This window comes from Stenella coeruleoalba (assembly GCF_951394435.1).
Source record: "Stenella coeruleoalba genome assembly, chromosome: 9".
NCBI classification, from domain to species: Eukaryota; Metazoa; Chordata; class Mammalia; order Artiodactyla; family Delphinidae; genus Stenella; species Stenella coeruleoalba.
This window is the reverse complement of record NC_137155.1, coordinates 59,661,750-59,683,745: the sequence shown is the minus strand read 5'-3', so window position 1 is coordinate 59,683,745 and position 21,996 is coordinate 59,661,750. Positions and strand designations below refer to the sequence as shown.

Sequence of the window (21,996 nt, the reverse complement as noted above, 5' to 3'; positions counted from 1 at the left end):
TTTTCTTTTGCCTCATGCATCTCAGACTTCTAGCTGAAGAAGCCAGCAACCTGAAGGCACCAATGAGCATGAGCAGAGATGAAAAACACAAACAAACAAAACAAGAAAAGCTGCTCTCTAGCCAAAGGACTGGGAAATGGACAGTCTAGCCAGATAAAACTTAGAGAATAAGTGCTTTACCCCAGCCAAACACCATGGAGAAAAACTAGAACGCTCACCTCCACCCAAGCCAGCAAAAGTTCAAGAGGGAAGCCTGGACTTCCACCCTTGCCAGGTTGTAACAAGGCACCCTAACCCTCTCTCCCACCAGCATTGCCAGGGTAGTGTCAGAAAAGGCTGAGTAGGGAGCCGCCCAGCAGTAACAATCACTCCCCTTCCCCCCCCCCCCCCAGTAGTGTCAGTGGAGACCATGTGAGGAGCCTGTACTTAAAACCCCGTCTGGCAGTAACAAGGTGCCCCTCCCTGTCCCTGCTGGGTGGTGTCAGAGGAGACCAAGTGACAGATTAGGACTTTATTGCCCAGTGGTAACAAAGCCACCCTTCCCTGTGGTGTCATTGAAGGCCATGTAGGGGGCAGTAATGAGGCATTCCTACTCCTCCCAGCCAAGGAGGTATCTGTGGAGACCTAGTGGGAAGCTGAGACTCCTACCTCCCCTCCGTAGTAACAAGGTGGACCCTCCCTTGGGTGACACCAGAAGCTGGGTGAGAACCTGAACTTCTACCTCCATTTAGCAGTATCGAGGCAGTGGCCCACACCTTCCTCTGCTGGAATGGTTTCAGAGTAATCCGGCTAAAATAGGAGATTTCAATAAGATCCAGAGTCTCATAATTTCCAAAATGTCCAGGCTTCAACTGAAAAATCACTCATCATTCCAAGAACCAGGAAGATCTCAAACTAAATGAAGAAAGACAATCAGTAGATGCCAAAACAGACGATGACAGATATGTTAAAATTATTTGACAAAGATTTTAAAGCGGACATCATAAAAATGCTTTAGTGAGCAATGAGGAATGTGTTTGAAACAAATGAAAACACAAACATTCTCAGTAAAGAAACGGAAGATATAAAGAAGAACTAGATGGAAACTTTAGGACTGAAAAATACAGTAAAATTACAGTGAAATTAAAAACTCAGAGGATGGGTCCAACAGCAGAATGGAGGGAACAGAGGAAAGAATCAGTGAACTGGGAGACAGAACAATAGAAATTAACCTTGTCTGAAAAGCAGAGAGAAAACAGACTGAAAAAAAAAAAAACAAAACAGGGCGTTAGGGACCTGTGGGGATATAACAGAAGATCTAACATTTGTGTCATGGGAGTCTCAGAAGGAGAGGGGAGAGGACAGGCTGAAAAAGTGACCAAAGAAATAATGGTTTAAACATTCTGAATTTGGCAAAAGCCACAAACCTACAGATGAAAGAAGTTTAATGAAGCCATGACAGTCTCACATGGTTTAACCTAACAGACACCTAACTCCCAAGTTTGTGGGTGGGATTAGCAATAGTGTATATAAAATGCCCAGCACAATGGCTGGTATACAGCTGTTGTCTAATAAATAGTAATTAACATTTAAAAAGAAAAGAAAAATCTGAGTGAACTCCAAACATAAACCCAAAGAAAACCACACCAGACACATTGTAGTCAAACTTCTGAACGCTAAAGACAAAAATTCTTGAGAGCAGCAAGTAAGAGATGATACCTTACCTACAGGAGAAAAACAATTTCAATTACACCAGATTTCTCATCAGAAACCAGGGAGACCAGAAGGAAGTGGCACATTTTTCAAGTGCTGAAAGAAAAGGACTGTCTACCCAGAATCCAGTGAAAATAGCCTTTGAGAATGAAGGGAAAAATCAAGACATTCTCAGATGAAGGAAAACTAGGAAAATTTGTGGCCAACTGACCTACCCTGAAAGAATGACTGAAGGAAGTTCTCTTAACAGGAAGGAAATGATAAAAGAAGGAACTTGGAAACCTCAGAAAGGAAAAAAATAACATGGTAAGCAAAAGTATGGATAAATACGAGTTTCCTTCTCTTGAGTTTCTTACATAATGGTTGAAGCAAAAATTAAAATATTGTGAGTTGTGGTTCTGAATATGTGTAGAGGTACTATTTAAAACAATTACAGGGGCTTCCCTGGTGGTGCAGTGGTTAGGAATCCACCTGCCAATGCAGGGGACATGGGTTTGAAACCTGGTACTGGAAGATCCCACATGCCGCGCAGCAACTAACCCCACGCTCCACAGCTACTGAGCCTGCGCTCTAGAGCCTGTGAGCCACAATTACTGAGCCCACGTGCCACAACTACTGAAGCCAGTGCGCCTAGAGCCCATGCTCCGCAACGAGAAGCCACTGCAATGAGAAGCCCGCGCACTGCAGTGAAGAGTAGCCCCTGCTTGCCGCAACTAGAGAAAGCCTGCATGTAGCAATGAAGACCCAACGCAGCCAAAAGTAAAAACAAAACCCCAAAACCCTAACACAGGCGTCCCCAACCCCTGGGGAACTGGGCCACACAGCAGGTGGTGAGCAGTGGGCCAGCAAGTGAAGCTTCATCTGCTGCTCCCCAGCATTCCCATTACTGTCTGAACCATCCCCCCCATCACTTGCATTACCACCTGAACAATCCGCGACCCATTCATGGAAAAATTGTCTTCCACGAAACCTGTCCCTGGTGCCAAAAAGGCTGGAGACCGCTGCCCTAACATATCAATAAGTACATTCAGTGTAAATGATCTCAAGACACCAATTAAAACACAGAAACTGGTGGAGTGGATTAAAAACATGACCCAGCCTTATTTATGCTGTCTACAAGAAACTCACTTCAACTATAACAATATAAGCAGCTTGAAAATAAAAGGATAGAAAAAGATATATGATGCAAACATTAATCAAAGGAAAGAATGAGTGGCTTTATTAATATTAGATAGAGTAGATTTCAGGGCAAAGAAAATTACCAGAGACAGGGGGCATTATGGTAACCCTTACCAGTTCATTTTGTGAAGCTAGTGAAGTCAGTATACCAAAACCAGGCACAGTAGAAAAAACCAACCAAACAAAAATAAGCCTGCAGACCACTATCCCTTATGAATATTGATTCAAAGATTCTTTAAAAAAATACTAGCAAATAGAATTTAGCAATACATAAAAGGAATTCTATACCATGACCAAGGCGGGTTATTCCAGAGCTGCAAGTCTGGTTCAATACTTGAACATCAATCAAAGTAATCCACTGTATTTTAACTATTATTACAAACCATGTGATCACATCAGTAGATGCATAAAAGTGTTTGGCACAATTCAATACCCATTTATGATAAAAAAATTCCTCAGAAAAATAGGAACAGAAGGGAACATCAACAACTTGATAAAGAGCATCTATAAAATACGTACAGCTAACATTATACTTAATAATAAAAGACTGAATGCTTTTCCCTTAAAACTGGGGACAAGGCAAGGATGTCTGCTCTCACTATTCTTATTCAACATAGTACTGGAAGTTCTAACCAGTGTAGTGAGGCAAGAAAGGGAAATGAAAGGCATACAGATGGGAAAGAAATAAATGAAACAGTCTCTATGTACAGATGACATGATTATCTATGTAGAAAACCCCTAGGAATCTATAAAAAAGTATCCCTTAGAACCAAGAAGTCAGTTCAGCAAGGTCACAGGTTACAAGATAAACATACAAAAATCAATTGTATTCTATATACTTGGACACGGAAATTAAAAATATAATACCATTTACAATTGCTTTTTTTAACTGTAACTTTTTAATTGTGACGAAATTCACATAACGTAAAATTAACCGTTTGAAAGTGAACGACTCAGTAGCATTTAATACACTCACAATGTTGTCCAACCACCATCACTATTTACTTCCAAAACATTTCCATCACCCCAAAAGGAACCACACATCCATTCTTCCCTCCCCCACCCCCATTCCCTGGCAAACACCAATCTACTTTCTGTCCCTATGAATTTACCTATTCTGGTTATTTCATATTAAAGGACTCATAAAATATGTGACCTTTTATGTCTGACTTCTTTCACTTAGCATAATATCTTTGAGGCTTATCAACACTGTAGTATGTATCAACACTTCATTCTTTTTCGTCGCTGTATAATATTCTATCATATGTGTATAACGATTTGTTTATCCATCCATTGATGGACATTTGGACTGTTTTCACCTTTTGACTATTGTGAATAATGCTGCTATGAACATGTGTGTACATATATATTTTTCAGTACCTCTTGTCACTTATTTTGGGTTTATACCTAGGAGTGGAATTGCTGGGTCATATGGTAATTCTATGTTTAACTTTTTGAGGAACTGCCAAACTGTTTCCCGCATTGGCTGAACAATTTTACATTCTTACCAACAACATATACACTTTTTTAAAAGGAAATACTTAAGGGCAAACTTAACCAAACATGTGTAAGACTTGTATACTGAAAACTACAAAACACTGATGAAAGAAATCAAAGATCTAAATAAATGGAGAGGCATACCATGTTCATGGTTTGGAAGGCTTAATATAATAAAGATGTCAATTCTCTCCAATACAGGTTTAACACAATTCCTATCAAAATCCCAGCAAGATTATTTTTCTAAAATTTATATGGAAAGGCAAAGGAATTAGAATAGGTAAAGCAACTCTGAAAAAAAAAGAATAAAGTGGTAGGAATCCATCGACCCAATTCAAGATTGTATGGTATTGGCAGAGGGATAAACACACAGATCAATGGAACAGAATGGAGAACCCAGAAATAGACCCACACAAAGGTGGAGAGGTAATTTAATGGAGGAAAGATAGCTTTTCAACGGTGATTCTGTGGCAGCAATTGGACATCCATAGGCAAAAGTAACAATTATAATAGAATTAACCTTAAGTCTCATTTCAAAATTAACTCAAAATTAACTCAAATGCCTGACATAAAACTGAACTTTTGGGGAAAGAAAGGAGAAATTCTTTAACATCTAGGGTTTTTCAAAGAGTTCTTAGACTGAATACCAAAAGCATGATCCATACAAGGAAAAACAGAAGCTAGGGAGCATCAAAATTTACAATGTTTGCTCTGTGAAAGATCCTATTAAGAGAATGAAAAGACAAGCTTGGAGTGGGACAAAATATTTGCCAATCACATATCTAACAAAGGGCTGTTATCTACAATACATAAAGAACTTTCAAAACTCAACAGTAAAAAAGCAAACAATTGAGTTAATAAATGAATAAGACACAGAGACATTCCACCCAAGAGGAGACACAGATGGCAAGTAAGCACATAAAAAGGTGTTCAACATCATTAGCAAATTAAAACTATAATGATACACTACACACCTATCAGAATGGCTAAAATAAAACATTGTGACAACACCAAATGCTGACGAAGGTGTTGCGAAACTGGATCACTTAGACATTGCTGTTGGGAATGTAAATGGTCCAGCCACTGTGGAAAAGAGTTTGGCTGTTTCTTAAACTAAACATGCAACTACTATATGACCTATCAGTTGCACTCCTGGACATTTATCCCAGGGAAATGAAAACTTATGTTTGCATATAAACCTGTAGTTTAATGTCTATAGCAGCTTTAGTCATAATAGCCAAAAATAGGAAATAATCCAAATGTTGTTTAACATGTGAATGGTTAAACTGTGGTATCCCTGTGGTAATACCATGAAATACTACTCAGTAATAAAAAAGAAAGAACTATTGATATATGCAATGCCCTAGATGAATCTCCAGAGAATTATGCCGAGTGAACAAAACAATCCCAAAACAAGATCACAAAATCCTGGTACATACCGTGTGCTTCCATTTATATAATGTTCTTGAAATGACATATTATAGAAACGGGGAACAGATTAGTGATTGTCAGGGGTTAATGAGGGAGTGGTATGATAAAACAGGGCAATATGAAGGATCGTTGTAGTGGTGGAAGTGTTCTGTATTTTGACTGTACCAATGCCTATAGCCTGGTTCTGCAAGATGTTACCATGAAGGGAAATTGGGTTAAGGGTATAAGGGTCTCTCTGCATTATTTCTTACAGCTGCATGTGAATTTACAATTAGCCCAAACAAAAAGTTTAATTAAAAACAAAAATAACTATGAATTTTTTAAGTGATGGAATCAGTAGAGAACAGGAGACTATTAAAAATGACCAAGAAAATTAGAAATAGAACCAAAACACTCTTAGAAAATATATTATTGTTGAAATTAAGAACTTAAATGGATGGTGTATTGGTTTCCTATTGCTGCTGTAACGAGTTACCACAAAGTGGCTTAAAACAACACAAATTTATTATCTTACGGTTCTGGAGGTCAGTAGTCTAAAGTGAGTCTCAATGGGCTAAAATCAAAGTGTTAGCAGGACTGTATTACTTCTGGAGGCTCTACTGGAGAACCCACTTCCTTGCATTTTCCAGCTTCTAGAAGCCACCCTCATTTCTTGGCTCATAGACCCATTCCTCCATCTTCAAAACCAGCAACATCAGGCCAAATCCTTCTCAGGCTGCTATCTCTTTAGTTCTCCTTCTTCCTCCCTCTTCCATTTATAAGGACCCTTGTGATTACATCGGGCCCATACCAATAGTCCATGATTATCTTCCCATCTCAAGGTCAGCTGATTTGCACCCTTAATTCCACCTGCTACTTTAATTCTCCTTTGCCATATTCACAGGTTCCAGGTGTAGGGAGTATTCCGCCTAACACAGATGAGTAACACAGCGGGGTTGGAATAGCCACAAAAGAATTGATTGATGGAAAGACAACTGAGAAGTTATTCAGAATGCAGCCAGAGAAACAGGATATGGAAAATATGAGTTTAAAAGATATGGAAGATAAAATCCAGAATCCTAGAGAAAAGAAAAATTTTGTAATTTTTCTACCAGAGGTTCCTGTAAGGGTATAAACTGGAGGAATTGGTATCTTTAGCATCTCTATATTGGAGCTTACAAGTTTGCACAAGGTAGCCCATCAAGTTTACGTTTGCAAAGTTTCGCTTTTGAGTTACGAACAAACTTTTATCAGAAGGCAGCCTTTGATGGTAATCTAAATATTCATGAGCATATGTGGTCATGTGATTGAATGTACTCTAGTGTGAATGTGACAACTTATTTATAGCATCGTTATGCCTTATGTAGATTCTCCATTTAAAACGTTTAAAAAACATTTTATTGCGAAAGGTATTAGCATGTTAAAAAGTCCCTTACAGGTCTTCACAGCATAATGTATAGACTATAAAACGTACACTGCCAAGAAGAGATTTAAGGACATGAAGAAAAGCTTACATTTTAAAAAGTGTAAATCGAAGTATATGCTCTGTCGTAAAAGGCTTGATGATTTTGAGCTACTTTTCACCGGGGAGCAGGTGTCACGTTTTAACGCGAGTTTCACCCGGGAGCACTTGTTAACGTTTTAACAGGCGTTTCACCATCTTGCTCAGGTGCTGCTGCCTCCGGTTGGCTCATTTAAGGGGACGGGCCTAGGCTCGCGGAGGCGAAGACCGAGTTGGCGTCTAGTTCGCGATGTGTCACCCCTGGGCGAGCTCTCAGGCCTGCCCGCTCGGCCTGAGCGGTGGCGTGGCTGCTCTGCTGGGGCAGGGACCGCCCCTCTCGGCTGCCCCGGGCTACTTTCTGCGCGCCGCCTCTCCCGGCTTCCACCGCCCGGTCCGGGCGAGCGGCCACCCCGCCGACCCCGACTCGCTTGCCCGGGCCCGGCCTCGCCTTCCCCGCGCAGGCCGCAGAGGCTCGGGGCGCGGCCACAGGGGCGCGGCCTTCGCTGCGGTCGGGCCAGTTCCCGTTCCCAGCCGGTGCCGCGGCTGCTCCCTCCCCGGTCCTGGTGAAGCTGCGGGCGCCGTGCGCTCCCGGCCCGGCGTTCCCCAGTCTCGGCGTTCCCCAGTCTCAGCGTTCCCGCTCGCGCCCTCCCGGCGCATCAGGCTCTCGCTCCCTGCGAGGTCTGCTGCTCCCTGCTGCTGCGAGGTCTGCACACCTAGCGACCAAGTAAGTCCCAGCGACGGGGGTGGGTCGCGCGGGGCACAAGTTTTCTGGGGTCCTGGGCGCTGCGAGGGAGGAGGAGCAGGGAGGCGTCATCCTGCGAGCGGACGGGATTCAAAGCTGCTCTAGAAGAGCCCCGGGTGGAGCAAGGCGGGGAAACCCGGGAGTTTGTGGCATGCCACGAAAGTTCGGGGGGATGAACTTCAGTGTTAGGGGAATCGTTTATCCCACGGTGGTCCGGGCAGAGTTTCTCAATCCTGTCTGTATCTTAGAATCACCTGGGGCGTTTGTAAAATTCAGATGCCCAGGCTGGATCTATCAGAATCCCTGGGGGTGGGACCCAGGCCTCTGTATCCCCAGCTGATTCCACTGTGCGTTCAGCGTTGAGCAACAATAACCAAAGTGTGGCTGCCAAGAGAAGGTGGAAAGGCCGGCAGGGGCCTTGATGGAGTACAGCCTGCAGACGGATCCGGCTGCTCCCAGTGTCCTGCGTGACCCTGGGGAGGGGGCAGTGGACTTCCCTCCAGCTTCCTGAAATGCAAAGAAGGGAAATGAGACAAGGCTTGGCAGGGTGGCCTGAACAGTGTGTTCAGAACAGATATGCAGCCTCAGATATGCATAGAGTCTTTTGGCATATTGTGAAAAACAGAAGGATTGCCAGATCACGATGCCCCTTTAGTTCTGCTTTCTGGGAAATGCCTCCGTTGTTGGCCTTTAAAATTAAGTTGCGGGAAGCCAGTAAACCCATGGCCTTAACTACTGGGTTTTCTGCTTTAAGGATGAAGCCAGCTGTGCTTGCCACAGGGTCGGGTTTGTCGCTCCTAAAAGCCGCCTATCTGAGATTTCCCACATCCAGGGAATAGTAACTCTAGCTTGGATATTAGTGCACAGGATTTATCCTGTTCTCACCCTGGGGACAGATAGCTCTAATCTCAGCAAGTGGGGCCACTGGACGAGACACAGACTTTTACTGCAGATAAGAAAGGTGGATTTAAAACAAATGACAGCCTAGGAGAAGAGAGGGCTTCCAAAGGCTCTAAGAAGAGTAGATTGTGTTTTTGTGTAATGAAGAAATTCAAGTTCAAGTTTGGAGCCCATCAAACCTGTGCCCCGATTCAGATTCTGTCACTTCTGTGATGCGTGACCATGGGCGTGTTATATGTGATCTCTCTGAACCCCTGTTTTCTTTCTCGTAAAATGGGGATCTAAAGAGCTCTGTCGTGAGGTTACATGAGATAGGGTGTATCAAACGCCTGGCACGGCGGGTGGCACGTGGTGGCTGCTCCATCAGTGGCAGTTACTAGCCACTGCGGTGGTGATCTGTGTTCAGCAGTTGTTTATTTAGTACAGCCACGGTGAGGGAGAGTGGCCAGTAGTTGCTCCATTCCCCTGTTCTTCTCCTGCCCTGCTCGGGGGAGGGCTCTGTAGCTCCTTCCCCCTTGGGCACCGTGTACTTTGCAGTCTGGAATTTCAGGCCACCACCCTTTCCCCCAACAGGGCTTATTGATGGCTCTGGAATACAGTTTTACTCCATGCGATAGGAATGAATTTCTTGGCAAAAGAAAGTGGTCCTTAATCTTGAGACTTCCTCCACCCCACTGCCCCATATATCAAAAAATGGGCTCCCCCAAAGCTGGGCTGTTTACAGGGCCTCAGAATTGACATGGGCACACACAGATGACTTTCCTTTTGGCAGCATCCTCAGGCCGTGCCCCGGTCGTACCTGTTTTGCTACTGACCCTTGGCCTAGGGGCAGTGAATCCTTCCTAGATGATCAAGAAGTCAGGAATTTGGAGAAGGGAGGACCCACATCCTACAATTGTCAGGGGGTATCCCATATCCCAGCTTGGTCCCACTCTGTGTGTCACTGATGATCACTTTGATAGTAACAGCAGCACTGTTTATTTTAGATTAGACATTAGAAATACTATAAACAGTGATGCAATGTAGGTATAAAGATCAAGTGGTTTTTCTTTTTGCGGTACGCGGGCCTCTCATTGTTGTGGCCTCTCCTGTTGCGGAGCACAGGCTCTGGACGCGGAGGCTCAGCGGCCATGGCTTACGGGCCCAGCCGCTCCGAGGCATGTGGGATCTTCCCGGACCGGGGAACGAACCCGTGTACCCTGCATCGGCAGGCGGACTCTCAACCACTGTGCCACCAGGGAAGCCCTCAAGTGTTTTTTTACAGTGCTATCGCTAACTTGCCTAATGAGAATATCAAATTCTTGTCTCTTTTTATCCAAAGAAAAGAGTTCAATGTTTACTCGATATTTAAGACATAAACCTAGGATTTGAGGTTTATATTACCAGTTCCTTCTACGATTCTTCTTTTTTGGGGGTTTGAGGCAAGGTGAAATTTAAAAAGGTAAAGTTTATACTTGTGCTGAATTTTTGTCAGGCAGAAGCTGTAGGTATTTTGCAGGTTTCTGGAAGTCCTGTTTCCTTTTATCTTCCGGGCAAAGTCAGTTGAGTTTTACACAAAGGGCTTCCTTTCATCCATCTATAGGGTCCAAAGTTGTTTTGAGGGAAACTCTTTGGTGCATCAGACACTCAGTGACAGCAAGTGTTTTTTTCCAAACTTGACTCTTGTAGTAAGAGGAGACTAATCATTGCCATTTCAATTCATTGATGGTTTTTACTCAGTGCTAGAAAGTTTGTCAAAGCAAGACATTCTGGCTTGCATTCTTATTTATGTATTTTATCTAGAAACTGCCACAGACCAAACTGTGGGCAGAGATTTTGGTGCAGAGTTGACCAAGACAAGCTCATCACCATCCCTCCTCCCCTTCACCATCCTTCCACCCTCTGGAGCTGAGCCAGTGAGGCCTGGGATGCTTTTAGTCTAAGGGGATCTTACCTTGACCCTCAGAAGGGGCACAGTGCCTCTATAGAACTGTAACCAAAAGTGGGGTCCGACTGCTTGCCATTCAAAAGCCATTGAAGAGGCCAGGTTGGTGGAAAGGAAAGTTTGCTTCGTTTTGGATGCCGGCAACCGGGGGAGAGGGCGGACGCCTGTCCAAAGGCCAACTCCCCCTGTGACAGTCAGGGGGCAAGAGCTTTTATAGACGGGGGTAGGGGGCTACATGCAGAAACTGTGCAGTCAGCTCTGACAGTCATCTTGAAATTGGTCACGTGGTGGTCTGACCAGTGTCATTTTGGTTGTTTTAGGTACAGTTAGTCTTCAGTTGCAGGGTCGGTTTGTTTTCATTTCTTTGAGGCCAGTTCACAGACTTGTGGCAGCTTATGTCATGGCTACAGTAAGATCACCATGTAGTTAACTTCTTTCACCAGGTGGGCGTTTCAGTATCTACAAGACAGCTCACAGGAGATGGCTCAGAATATTATCTACAGCCCTTGAGGAGGAACTAAAGGTCCTTAACCATGCTTAATGACTAAACTACTATTATTTAGTCTTATTGGACTGTTTTCCTTTGTTTCTGCATTTTCTTGCTTCTCTGATCAAACTAATTCTTTAGATGAAGTTTTTCCACAGGCAAAAGGCAGGCAGAGGACGTGGTAGGGAAGGACCATAGGGTCCTGCTCCGTTTCGGAACCAGCAAGGCAATTTTGTGTTCTATTATACTTCATTAAAATCATTTAGAGTACTCTAGTAAGCTGTCACTTTGGTATTTAAAACTATAGTTTTCTATGGAACTGATGAATAGGTCAACATGAGGGTCCAGGTAATTTGCAAAGCACCAGATCAGCACCAGGTTTTGGTAGGTTAATTTCTTAATTAATTAATTAATTTTAATTTTTGGCTGTGTTGGGTCTTCGTTGCTGCGCACGGGCTTTCTCTACTTGCGGCGAGTAGGGGCTACTCTTTGTTGCGGTGCGCAGGCTTCTCATTGCAGTGGCTTCTCTTGTTGCAGAGCACGGGCTCTAGGCGCGCGGGCTTCAGTAGTTGTGGCCCTCGGGTTCAGTAGTTGTGTCTCACGGGCTCTAGAGCGCAGGCTCATTAGTTGTGGCGCACGGGCTTAGTTGCTCCACGGCATGTGGGATCTTCCTGGGCCAGGGCTCGAACCCTTGTCCCCTGCATTGGCAGGTGGATTCTTAACCACTGCGCCACCAGGGAAGCCCCTCATGTTTTATTAAAATATTAACCTGGGCCTACCAGGTGGTACAGTGGTTAAGAATCCACCTGCCAATGCAGGGGACAAGGGTTCGAGCCCTGGCCCAGGAAGATCCCACATGCCATGGAGCAACTAAGCCCGTGCGCCACAACTACTGAGCCTGCGCTGTAGAGCCTGCACGCCACAACTACTGAGCCTGCGCTGTAGGGCCTGCACGCCACAACTACTGAAGCCTGCGCACGTAGAGCCCATGCTCCGCAACAAGGAGTAGCCCCTGCTCCTCGCAGCTAGAGAAAGCCCGTGCGCAGCAACGAAGAGCCAACGCATCCAAAAAAAAAAAAAAAAAAAGCCAAAAACCATGAGAAGTCACCACTACTATATCTTTGTATCAGGGTGTTGATACTGACTCTTCTCTGTGTCATTCCCACAATACAGGTTAGGGACAGAAAAGAGTTGGGAGGATGGAATGACTGGGTAGATATTTTCAGAGTCGCACTTAGCTGGGTAGGGCAGTCACATATTGCTAAGGAAAACCCCTCCATGGTAGCAGAGCTGGGACCGATGATGATTTATGTGGGAAAATATTTGTGTTGTTCTAATTCCCAAAAGATGCAAGTCTAGTGACTAAGAACTTCCCGTGCTTCATTTTAACACATTCCCCAGTTGCTATCTATGACCCCAAACCAAACCTTCTAGAAGGAAAGGAACTGGGTGGAAAGCTAGGCTTTTCTTTGGGGATATCCTAACTCCTTGTGATTCAGGACAGCAGGCCCCTTCATGGAGAGGGCCATTCCTGGACTCCACTTAACAAGGCCAGTGTTTTCCATTTAATATGAATTCAGGCATGTTGATGATTTCAAGTGGAGTTACTAGATCTATAACAAATATTAGGCAGGACTTAAATGGAGGAGACCATGGACTTTGGTGTCAGAGCTGGGATCAAGCCCCTGCTTTGTTCCTTAACTAACTGTGTGACTTCAGCCAAGATAGTTAACCTCTCCAACCCTGTGTCCTCGTCTGTATGAAATAGTTTTAGTCATTCTTGCCTTACAGAGTGGTTTTGAGTATTTGATGAGATTGTTGCTGTGAAGTGCTTGGCATACCACCTGGCTTTCAGGAAGTGGTAATTACGATGATTGGGTTCAAGTGCTGGTCTTGCCATCTCCTAGTTGTGTGGCTTTGAATAAGCTACTTAACCCTCATGAGCCTCAGTTTTTCTATCTGCAAAAAGGGAATAACTATCAATGTGGAAGGTTTGGCTTGAGGCTTTGATGAAATGAAATAAAGATGCGTCTGATAGCAAACACTTACATAGATTTACAATGTACAACACTGGTCAAAGGGCTTTAGTTTTTTTTTTGTTGTTTTGGCTTTTTAGCTCACTTCATCTTCCCAACAACCCTATACTGTAGTTATCGTTTCTCCTGTTTTACAGATAAGACAGTTGAGGCTCAATGAGATTAAATAACCAGCCCAAAGTCAACAGATTGTTAGTGCGGCACCCAGGATTTGAAGCAGAAATCCAGGTTCTAACCACTGAACGGGACTCAGTGAGTGTCCCTCCCTCTCTGCCCACCTCCCCACCCCTATGCTTGCCTCCTGGAATTGACCCACAGATGTGCTTGTGCTCTTCGTAGAGCTGTCCTTCTGGATACAAGGCCCTTCCAAAGAGCCGCCTGCCTCTGCCTGTTTATGGAATGAACACGGGAACACCCGCACACCGATTTATAACATTTAAACCTCAACCATTGCTTACACTGGGTGACCTAATATCCACTCGGGGTGGTGGTGGTGATACTGGTGTTGACCGATTTTATTAGAGTGGATTATGATGTTTATTTTTGGATAAATGTCATCTCAGTGCACTGAGATTGTTAGCTTGGGTGTGATAAAACACAGGCAGACATTCTGTGTTTCTAAACATATTCTAAAGCATTCACCCAGACAGGTGTGCTGGGTATTTGAGAAAACAGAAACCAGGCCTGGAATTTCCCAGGATGGGACTCGGGTAGACATGACAGTATTTAAATACACCCCATTGAAAATGCAATGACCTGTTCCAAGTACACTACCTTTTTAAGAAAATCCATACTCATCTCCCTTCTTCTTTACACCCCAGTAGGTTTTATGTCTTTTGGAGCTCTGGCAATCTTCCAAGAGGCCTGTGGAACTCAGAGCCCAGAAGAGGGAATTCTCCATTGAGTGAATTGTGGGTGCTTTAGCATTTCTGATAATGAGCTGGTAATTGTTTTCCTGGCTTTCCCATGGGTATGAAGTGCTCTGCTTGCTCCCCAGCCTGGTGCTGCAAGCTGTCAGAGAGCTATTTGTAGCTCCTGGTTCCTCCTGGCTCTTTGGAGCTTTAGTTCTTCAACACACTGATTGAACAAATATTATCAGAGACCTCGCTGGTGCCAGGAATCTCCCAAGTTTTGGGGATACAGCAACGAATGAATCCAGGGGCTCAGTGCCTGGCCAAATGGAATTTGCTGGCTACTGGAAGAGGAAGGGGCGGTCCACACAAATACATAGTTATAAATGGGTTAAGTGCTGTGAGTGAAAATAACAGTATGTATGTCATGAGACAGATTATCAGAGCTGTGCTAGGATTAGGGGAGTCTGGGATCTGCTCCTCCAAGAATGAGCCTTTTCAACTAGTTGCTGGGGATGAGGAGGGGTTAGAGCATGCCAGATTCGGGGAACAGCATGGTTGAAGGCTCAGAGGTGGAAAGAACAGGGTGTATTGAGGAAGTTACAGTGAGGAAGGCCAAGCAGAGCCTCCTGGGCTGGGAAGGATTTGGACATTTATTGTAAAGGACAGTGGGAGGCCTTGAGGAGTTCCCACCGCTGCCTTTTCTCGATGTTAGTGATCTACAAGAAAAAGATAATTAACAACCCCTACTTGTTAAGCTTTATAAACCTTGACTTAATGTGAGACAATTATGGAGGCAGAAATTATGGTTTTCAATTTCTAATGAAGGAACCGAAGCTCAGCAGAGAAAAGATGGCAGAACCGGGACGCAGAGCCTGGTCTGCTTTGCCCACCGCACCAGCTCCGCGGTTTTTGGGAGTGGATGTGTGTAAGTGCGTGCGGGCCGGCCAGGCGCCAGCATCCTTCAGCAGGAGCCTCGGTGGATGCACGTGGGTGGAGGCCGGTCCTTCCTGGCTCCTTGGAAGCAGGAACACAAGGGCCCAAAGAGCAGAGGCAGGCTGGCTGCGTGGGTGTCAGAGTCTGCGGATAAAAATTCTGGGAATCCCCTGGCCAAGGGAAAGGGCTTTGGACAGTTTTTCATGCTTGTCTGTTTTTCTCTGGCTTTAGCTCCAAAGCCCTGAAAGAGGTGCTTTCCCCACTTTGTTCATCTACTAGGGAATTTGCATCCACTTAAAATACCAGGGTGTTTAGAAAAAAAAATTCTTTGTTTGGAGCTTTCGGATCACAGAAAAAGCCTCTTGCTGTGGGACGCCTGCATTACCTCCTTTCTGCTCACTCCTGTGAAGCTGTCGTGAGGTCACAGAGTGAGAGGCCTGGCAGGTCACGTGTATCTTGGCTGTCGGGGAGGGCCTGCTCCCCAGGGTGTGCCGCCTCTGGGAAGAACTTGGCATCTTCTCAGTCTCCCGGTGGCCCTCGGGAGTCCCCTCCTACACATCCCAGGTACCACCTGGCCGAGCTCCAGGTAGATTTGTGTCCCAGACAATAAAAGTCTCCTGTTAAGCATTTGGCCAGCGATCAGCTGAGTGTTTATTCGTTTGAGGCCAGGTTTCAATTCAAGCCTCTGAGGTGACTGAAGTATTTTGTTTTTGTAAATTGCCTTTCATTTGAGAAGCTCCAGACACTTTCTGTGTCCGTCCTCAATGCCATCTCCAGACGTCCTCTGGCTTCCGAACCTGCCCCTTCCGTAGAACTTTCTTCTGCGGAAGCACTTAAACTCTTAAATAGAGTTCCAGGTCAGGGTTTCCGATTCAAGGCTCTGTTGTCTTCTGTTGGCTTTTTTTATTAAGGTATTTTTATTCACTGGGCCCTCAGAGATGAATACCGAGCAGGGTGTCTTTGGAACTTTGTTTTTCAAAGCCTGGGTAACACCAGGAAAATGTCAAACAGCAATTGTATATCAGCCCCATAAGGCACAATGGAGGGCATTGTCACAAAACAATAGGTGATTATGTACCAAGAGAATGTATAGACTATGCTCTGGAAATTGAGAGCTGGGCTTTGGTTAAATTTTCAAGGCAGCTGCTAACAGAAAAGTCTTAGAACAATAGAAAATATTGGTGCCTGCAAATCCGAATTTATCTACTAACGAACTCGGCCAGTGACGCTCCCTGTGTGAGCCCGTGAATTCTGGAAATCCACATATTCGTTCAATGAGCATTAACGAAGCTCCCGTTATAAGCAGTGTGCTGTGCTAGAGTCATTCATTCAACATTTTTTAATCTAGCATCCTCTCTGTGCTGGGGATACGGGGACTAACCAGATGGACACCATCCCTCACAGGCAAATGCCGGGCCTCAAAGATGAACCAGACAGAAGCTCCAGCCTGCACCGCCCTCTCCTTCCTCATGATAAATGCTTGCAGTGTGACCGTGTTGGGCTAAGTGTCATCTAAGTAGTAAAGTTAACTACCACATCCTGTGAGAGCGGTGGGGATAAAGTACCATGGGAATTCCCAGTGGGGAGAGAGGGACTGAGGGGAGGAACATGGTGAGGCGGGGCCCCTGCCCATCTGACAGGCGCCAGGCCCTGCTGTGGGGATGGGGTGAGACTCTCGGCTGCTGAGGGGGCCACCCTAACCAGAAGGAAATAAAAGAGCATTTGCCTCAGTGCCAAGAGACCTGGGACCTAGCTCCGGTTGATCCAGACAAGTCTTGGCCTTGCCTAGGGCCTCAGTTTCCTCATCTCTAAAATGGGCGTGTTGGACCGTACTCTTTTCCACTCCAGAAGTCTGTGGTTCCAGCAGAGAAGGGAGGGGCTGGCTCTGCGCACACTCTGAATGGGGTTTCTTGACCAGAGGAGATACTGGGCTCTGAGGATGTGGAGTCAAACATTTGAGTTCCCAGAAGGCCTGAAAGGTTATCTGCATTCCATCAGCCTCCACCCCCCCCCCCACCCCCAAGTGCTCACATCCTCTGTCTGCATTCCTGCGCTTGTAGTAGGCAAGGTGGCAGAGTCTGTATCTGGAGTTCAAACTGTGGTGCTTTCGCAAGAGAAAAAAAGGAGATGGAGAGATGGGAGAGAGGGAGAGAGAGGAGATATTGAGAGGACAGACTGCCTTTTCGATCTGCTTTGAAATTCTGAGGGATTATGTGCTTTCAGGTACTTGAAGTAAATGAATATTAATGGAACTTAAAAGCTTCAAATGACTGTAGCCTCATTCGTCTGCTAAATTTTTTCTAGAGGGGGCTGTTAGTAGTTTTCTGGTGTGGCAGAAAACAGGACTGGGCTTGTTTTCCAGGTTAAGAAATTGAAACCAAAACACGAAAAATGAATAACCACCCCCCTCCCCAAACCCCAAACCTGAGAGAGACAGGGCTCCATGAAGACCCATTAAAGAGTGGCAACTTGAGTTTGTCTAGTTTCTGAAGCCTGGAAGCAGAACTGAGCTCGTGTTTTGTGGCTTACGCAGCAGGGAAAGTAGGACCCTGTTTGAGTTGACTCACTGTGTGTGATCTCTGTGCAGTTCTATCAGTATTGTATAAAAACGTGCTTGGTCTTAGCTTCCTGTTCAATTGCTGATGGGAGGTGTTGGCCCACCCACCTCATTGTTGGGCAACTTGAAGCAGGGTGGAGGCTTCCTGTCCACATGATCGATGTCAGCAAATGCGGTATAATTGTCTTCCTCACTGTAAGACTGGGCTGACACTGTAAGACTTCACCAAAATGAACCTTATTCCAGAGAGAAGTCACTTGCTCGAGGAGCGTCCAGATGTGTTCGACGCTGTATGTGTTCAGGTTACGCAGGGGTTTATGATCAGGTTGGCAGAGCCTATCTTTTTTAAATTTTTTTTAAATTTTTTTTGCGGTACGCGGGCCTCTCACTGTTGTGGCCTTTGCCGTTGCGGAGCACAGGTTCCGGACGCGCAGGCTCAGAGGCCATGGCTTACGGGCCCAGCCACTCCGCGGCATATGGGATCTTCCCGGACCGGGGCACGAACCCGTGTCCCCTGCATCAGCAGGCGGACTCTCAACCACTGCGCCACCAGGGAAGCCCCTGGCAGAGCTTATTTTTGTTGGCATTTTGCAATCTGAGGAATGTCATCCCTGAGGTAGGCAGGGAGGGATGGCTTTGTTTTACATTATCTTAAATCTGAATTCAGTAAGTAAATAGCAATGATCAATTCCTGTTGTCCAGGACTGTGGTAGATAGAATGTTTTTAGAAGTCCATATCGTGCATGGCAGATGTGGCTCTGCCAGAGATGGTATTTGCTGGATAGACTTTAGCCATAGGATGTGGTTTTAGCAGAAGGGAAGGGAGAATCTAAAGTGGTTTCCTTGGTAACAGTAGCCACTTAGGTGGGGAGGAGATATTGGGTGGAAAGTGTGAGGTACCTTTGGCATCATCCATCACTCGGGGTCAGAATGTTACACAGAAGGCAGTTGAGCCCATATTATTTTAAAGTGTTCAGAAGCTTGCGTTACATGAAAGGAAATACAAGACAAAGGAAATGAAGAGACCTTTGGTAATTATGGAGCATTTTTTTAATGTGGTATTGCCTAAGCTCCTAAGGTTTAAAAAGAATCTACTTGAAAGTCAGTTCTGTTGACTCTTCTGCTCCATTCTGTTTTTGTAGGGCTTGATTTTTCACCTTATTTCGAACCAGGTTTAGTGGCAATACCATGAGTTGACAGACTCCTACTAAACTGAAGACATCCATCAGCTTGATTATGATATTTCACCAAAGCAGGAGGAGTGTTCCGTGTATTGACAGGCGCACAGAAGGAGTCATACCATTCCATCAGGGTCTGTTTGATTTTAATGGATTGTCGTTTAGTTTAATGGGGACTGAGCGTTTTTTCCTAGGAGGGTGAACTGAAACTCAAAGTTCCCTAACAGATGGTGATTGCGGAGAAGGTTGCATTGAGCTGCCTCAAGGTTTCCTAAGATGCCCTGATGAATAAAAAGGCTTATGTAAAGTTTAAGTAACTTTGAGTATATATTCTTCTTATAAAAAATTAAAACATTATGAATAAAAGTACTATACCAATCCTGGTGCCCTTCCTTCCCTCTCTGGAAGTAATCTCTCTTCTCATAAAGTATGTCTTCTTCCAGATATTTTTCTTTGCATCTATGTTCATAGATGTATACTTGTAGAAAATGTATACAGTTTCGCGTGTCTGTAGGGAGACAATATGGGCAAATTATATGTGTTGTTATGCTCTTTCCAAAACTTGTATTTTTCAAATGACAATATGTCTTGAAGATCTTTCTGTCGGTACATGGAGCTCCACCACATTCTTTTTCATCGCTGATCCTGTCTCTTTAGCTTCTATGGTTCCTACTGGATGATTCTGACAGAAGTGGTGGTGGTGGACTGGGCTGAGGTTCTGATGTGGGACAAGAAGCTGGGTGGAGTGAGGTGACGGGGACCTGGGACCACAACAAGCAGACTTGGCCACCTCAGTACAAATGGTGAGAATGTGTGGCTTACCCTTGTGCCTTTTTTCCCCCCTTTAAATAAATTAGCATTTTCTTGTATAGATTACTTCTAAGTCTGAGGTAGGTAGGAAATGAGGCTTCATTTTAACTTAACTCTTAATTCTAAAGTCGGTTTTACAGTATCTGGAAAAAAAAAAGATGGTAGTGACTTTATCTTTACAGTGAGTAGTCCTTTCATGTCGTGGGTCTCTGTCCTGTAGAAACTGCTGTCGTGTGAGGGCAGTGAGGGGCTGTGGCAAGCGTTCCAGCCCTCCTGCTCTGCCTTCCACCAGCCGCCTGGCGTTTGACAGCTCAGTTCACCCCTCTGGGTCTCAGTTTCTTAATGTGCTAAATACTTTTCTTGTCCACTGTTATAGTAGCCGTCGGGCTAGGCTAGGTTGTGCTGCAGTAACAGATAATTCCAAAAATCTCAGCAGCTCAAACAACAAAGGTTTGTTTCTTGTTCACACTCTATGCCCATCACAAGCTCGCAAGGGGCTCTCCTTACTGTCATTACCTGTGGGCCAGGTGGATGCAGCAGCTACCAGCTAGAATGTTGCCGGTTGGTCCTAGTGCCAGAGGAAAAGGAGAGTCGCACGCTGACAAGTGACGCACCAATGCTGAGTAACTCGTTCTGCTGCTGCTCACATGTCATGAGTCAAAGCAGATAACATTAGTAACATGTAATCCTACCTGGTACCTGGGAGGAGGATCCAAGCTATGCGATGAGCAGCATGCTTTTCTCACGGTGTTGTTTGTCAAGAAAGGGTTAGGAAAGTCTGTGAAAACTGTCCTGTGGTCAGGAAAGTCATATCCCAGAAGCTAATCCTTTCTGTATGTATAGGATCATCAACCTTTTCCTGTGACCTCCAAGGTTCCAGAGAACAGCATCATGTATGGGGATCACATTTTCAGAAACGACCAGAGCTGGGGTGGGGAACAGTCAGGAAGGGATCAGAGGCTGATGGCCCTGAGCCAGATTCCGTAGCACCTGGACACCAGCAAGGCCGGCCTTGATTCTGCTTATGTTTGTACTTGTTTCCAGCCTGTGTGAAGAAAAAGTCGGCGGCAGAAATACTTGTAGAATGGCCTGAGTACTTGGAGCTCATTGTTTAAAGAACTCTGGGTTGTCTGTCTCCGTTAGCATCTTCCACACTGTTAAAGAATGTTTTAAGGACCAAGGCTGAGATCTGTTAGGAATCTTATCTGCTGGTATTGCAATACCAGTTTGCAGAAAGCTGTGTCGTTTATTTTGAAGCATATATATATGTGACTGATGACTCCCAGCAGTTGGGTGTGTAAGAAAAGAATGAAATCACGAGGCCAGTGTGGATGTTGGGAAATGAGTTTCTTGAGGTTTCTGTACTCCATCTAGCCTCCACACCCCCTTCAGTTGGGATGGAGGCCAAATTGTCTGCTCGACCTGGGAGTCAGCATTCACATCCACACTGTGGGCAGGATAACCTCTGCACTTGGGCTCTGCTGGATGATTTTGCACAGAACAAAGCTGCTGCTGAATGGACGTGTTTGCCAGTAACTTCAGGGAACATTGAGGTGATTTCTCTTTGGGGTTTATTCTTTTTTTTTTAAACATCTTTACTGGGGTATAATTGCTTTACAATGGTGTGTTAGTTTCTGCTTTATAACAAAGTGAATCAGTTATACATATACATATGTTCCCATATCTCTTCCCTCTTGCGTCTCCCTTCCTCCCACCCTCCCTATTCCTCCCCTCCAGGCGGTCACAAAGCACGGAGCCGATATCCCTGTGCCATGCGGCTGCTTCCCACTAGCTATCTACCTTATGTTTGGTAGTGTATATATATCCATGCCTCTCTCTAGCTTTGTCACAGCTCACCCTTCCCCCTCCCCATATCCTCAAGTCCGTTCTCCAGTAGGTCTGTGTCTTTATTCCTGTCTTACCCCTAGGTTCTTCATGACATTTTTTTTCTTAAATTCCATATATATGTGTTAGCATACGGTATTTGTCCTTCTCCTTCTGACTTACTTCACTCTGTATGACAGACTCTAGGTCTATCCACCTCATTACAAATAGCTCAATTTCGTTTCTTTTTATGGCTGAGTAATATTCCATTGTATGTATGTGCCACATCTTCTTTATCCATTCATCCAGTGATGGTCACTCAGGTTGTTTCCATCTCTGGGCTATTGTAAATAGAGCTGCAATGAACGTTTTGGTACATGACTCTTTGAATTTTGGTTTTCTCAGGGTATATGCCCAGTAGTGGGATTGCTGGGTCATATGGTAGTTCTATTTGTAGTTTTTTAAGGAACCT

General features: G+C 44.9%; 1 protein-coding gene across 1 annotated transcript in view; it reads left to right on the top strand.

Moving 5' to 3' along the window:
• Window positions 1-7,435: 7,435 nt before the first annotated feature.
• The window catches only part of NOD1 (nucleotide binding oligomerization domain containing 1), a 93,534-nt gene continuing 78,973 nt past the window's right edge, over window positions 7,436-21,996 (top strand). Inside the window, exon 1 of the mRNA XM_079931454.1 lies at window positions 7,436-8,003. The gene's annotated coding sequence lies outside the window, so the exon portion shown is untranslated. The remainder of the gene's footprint in view (window positions 8,004-21,996) is intronic.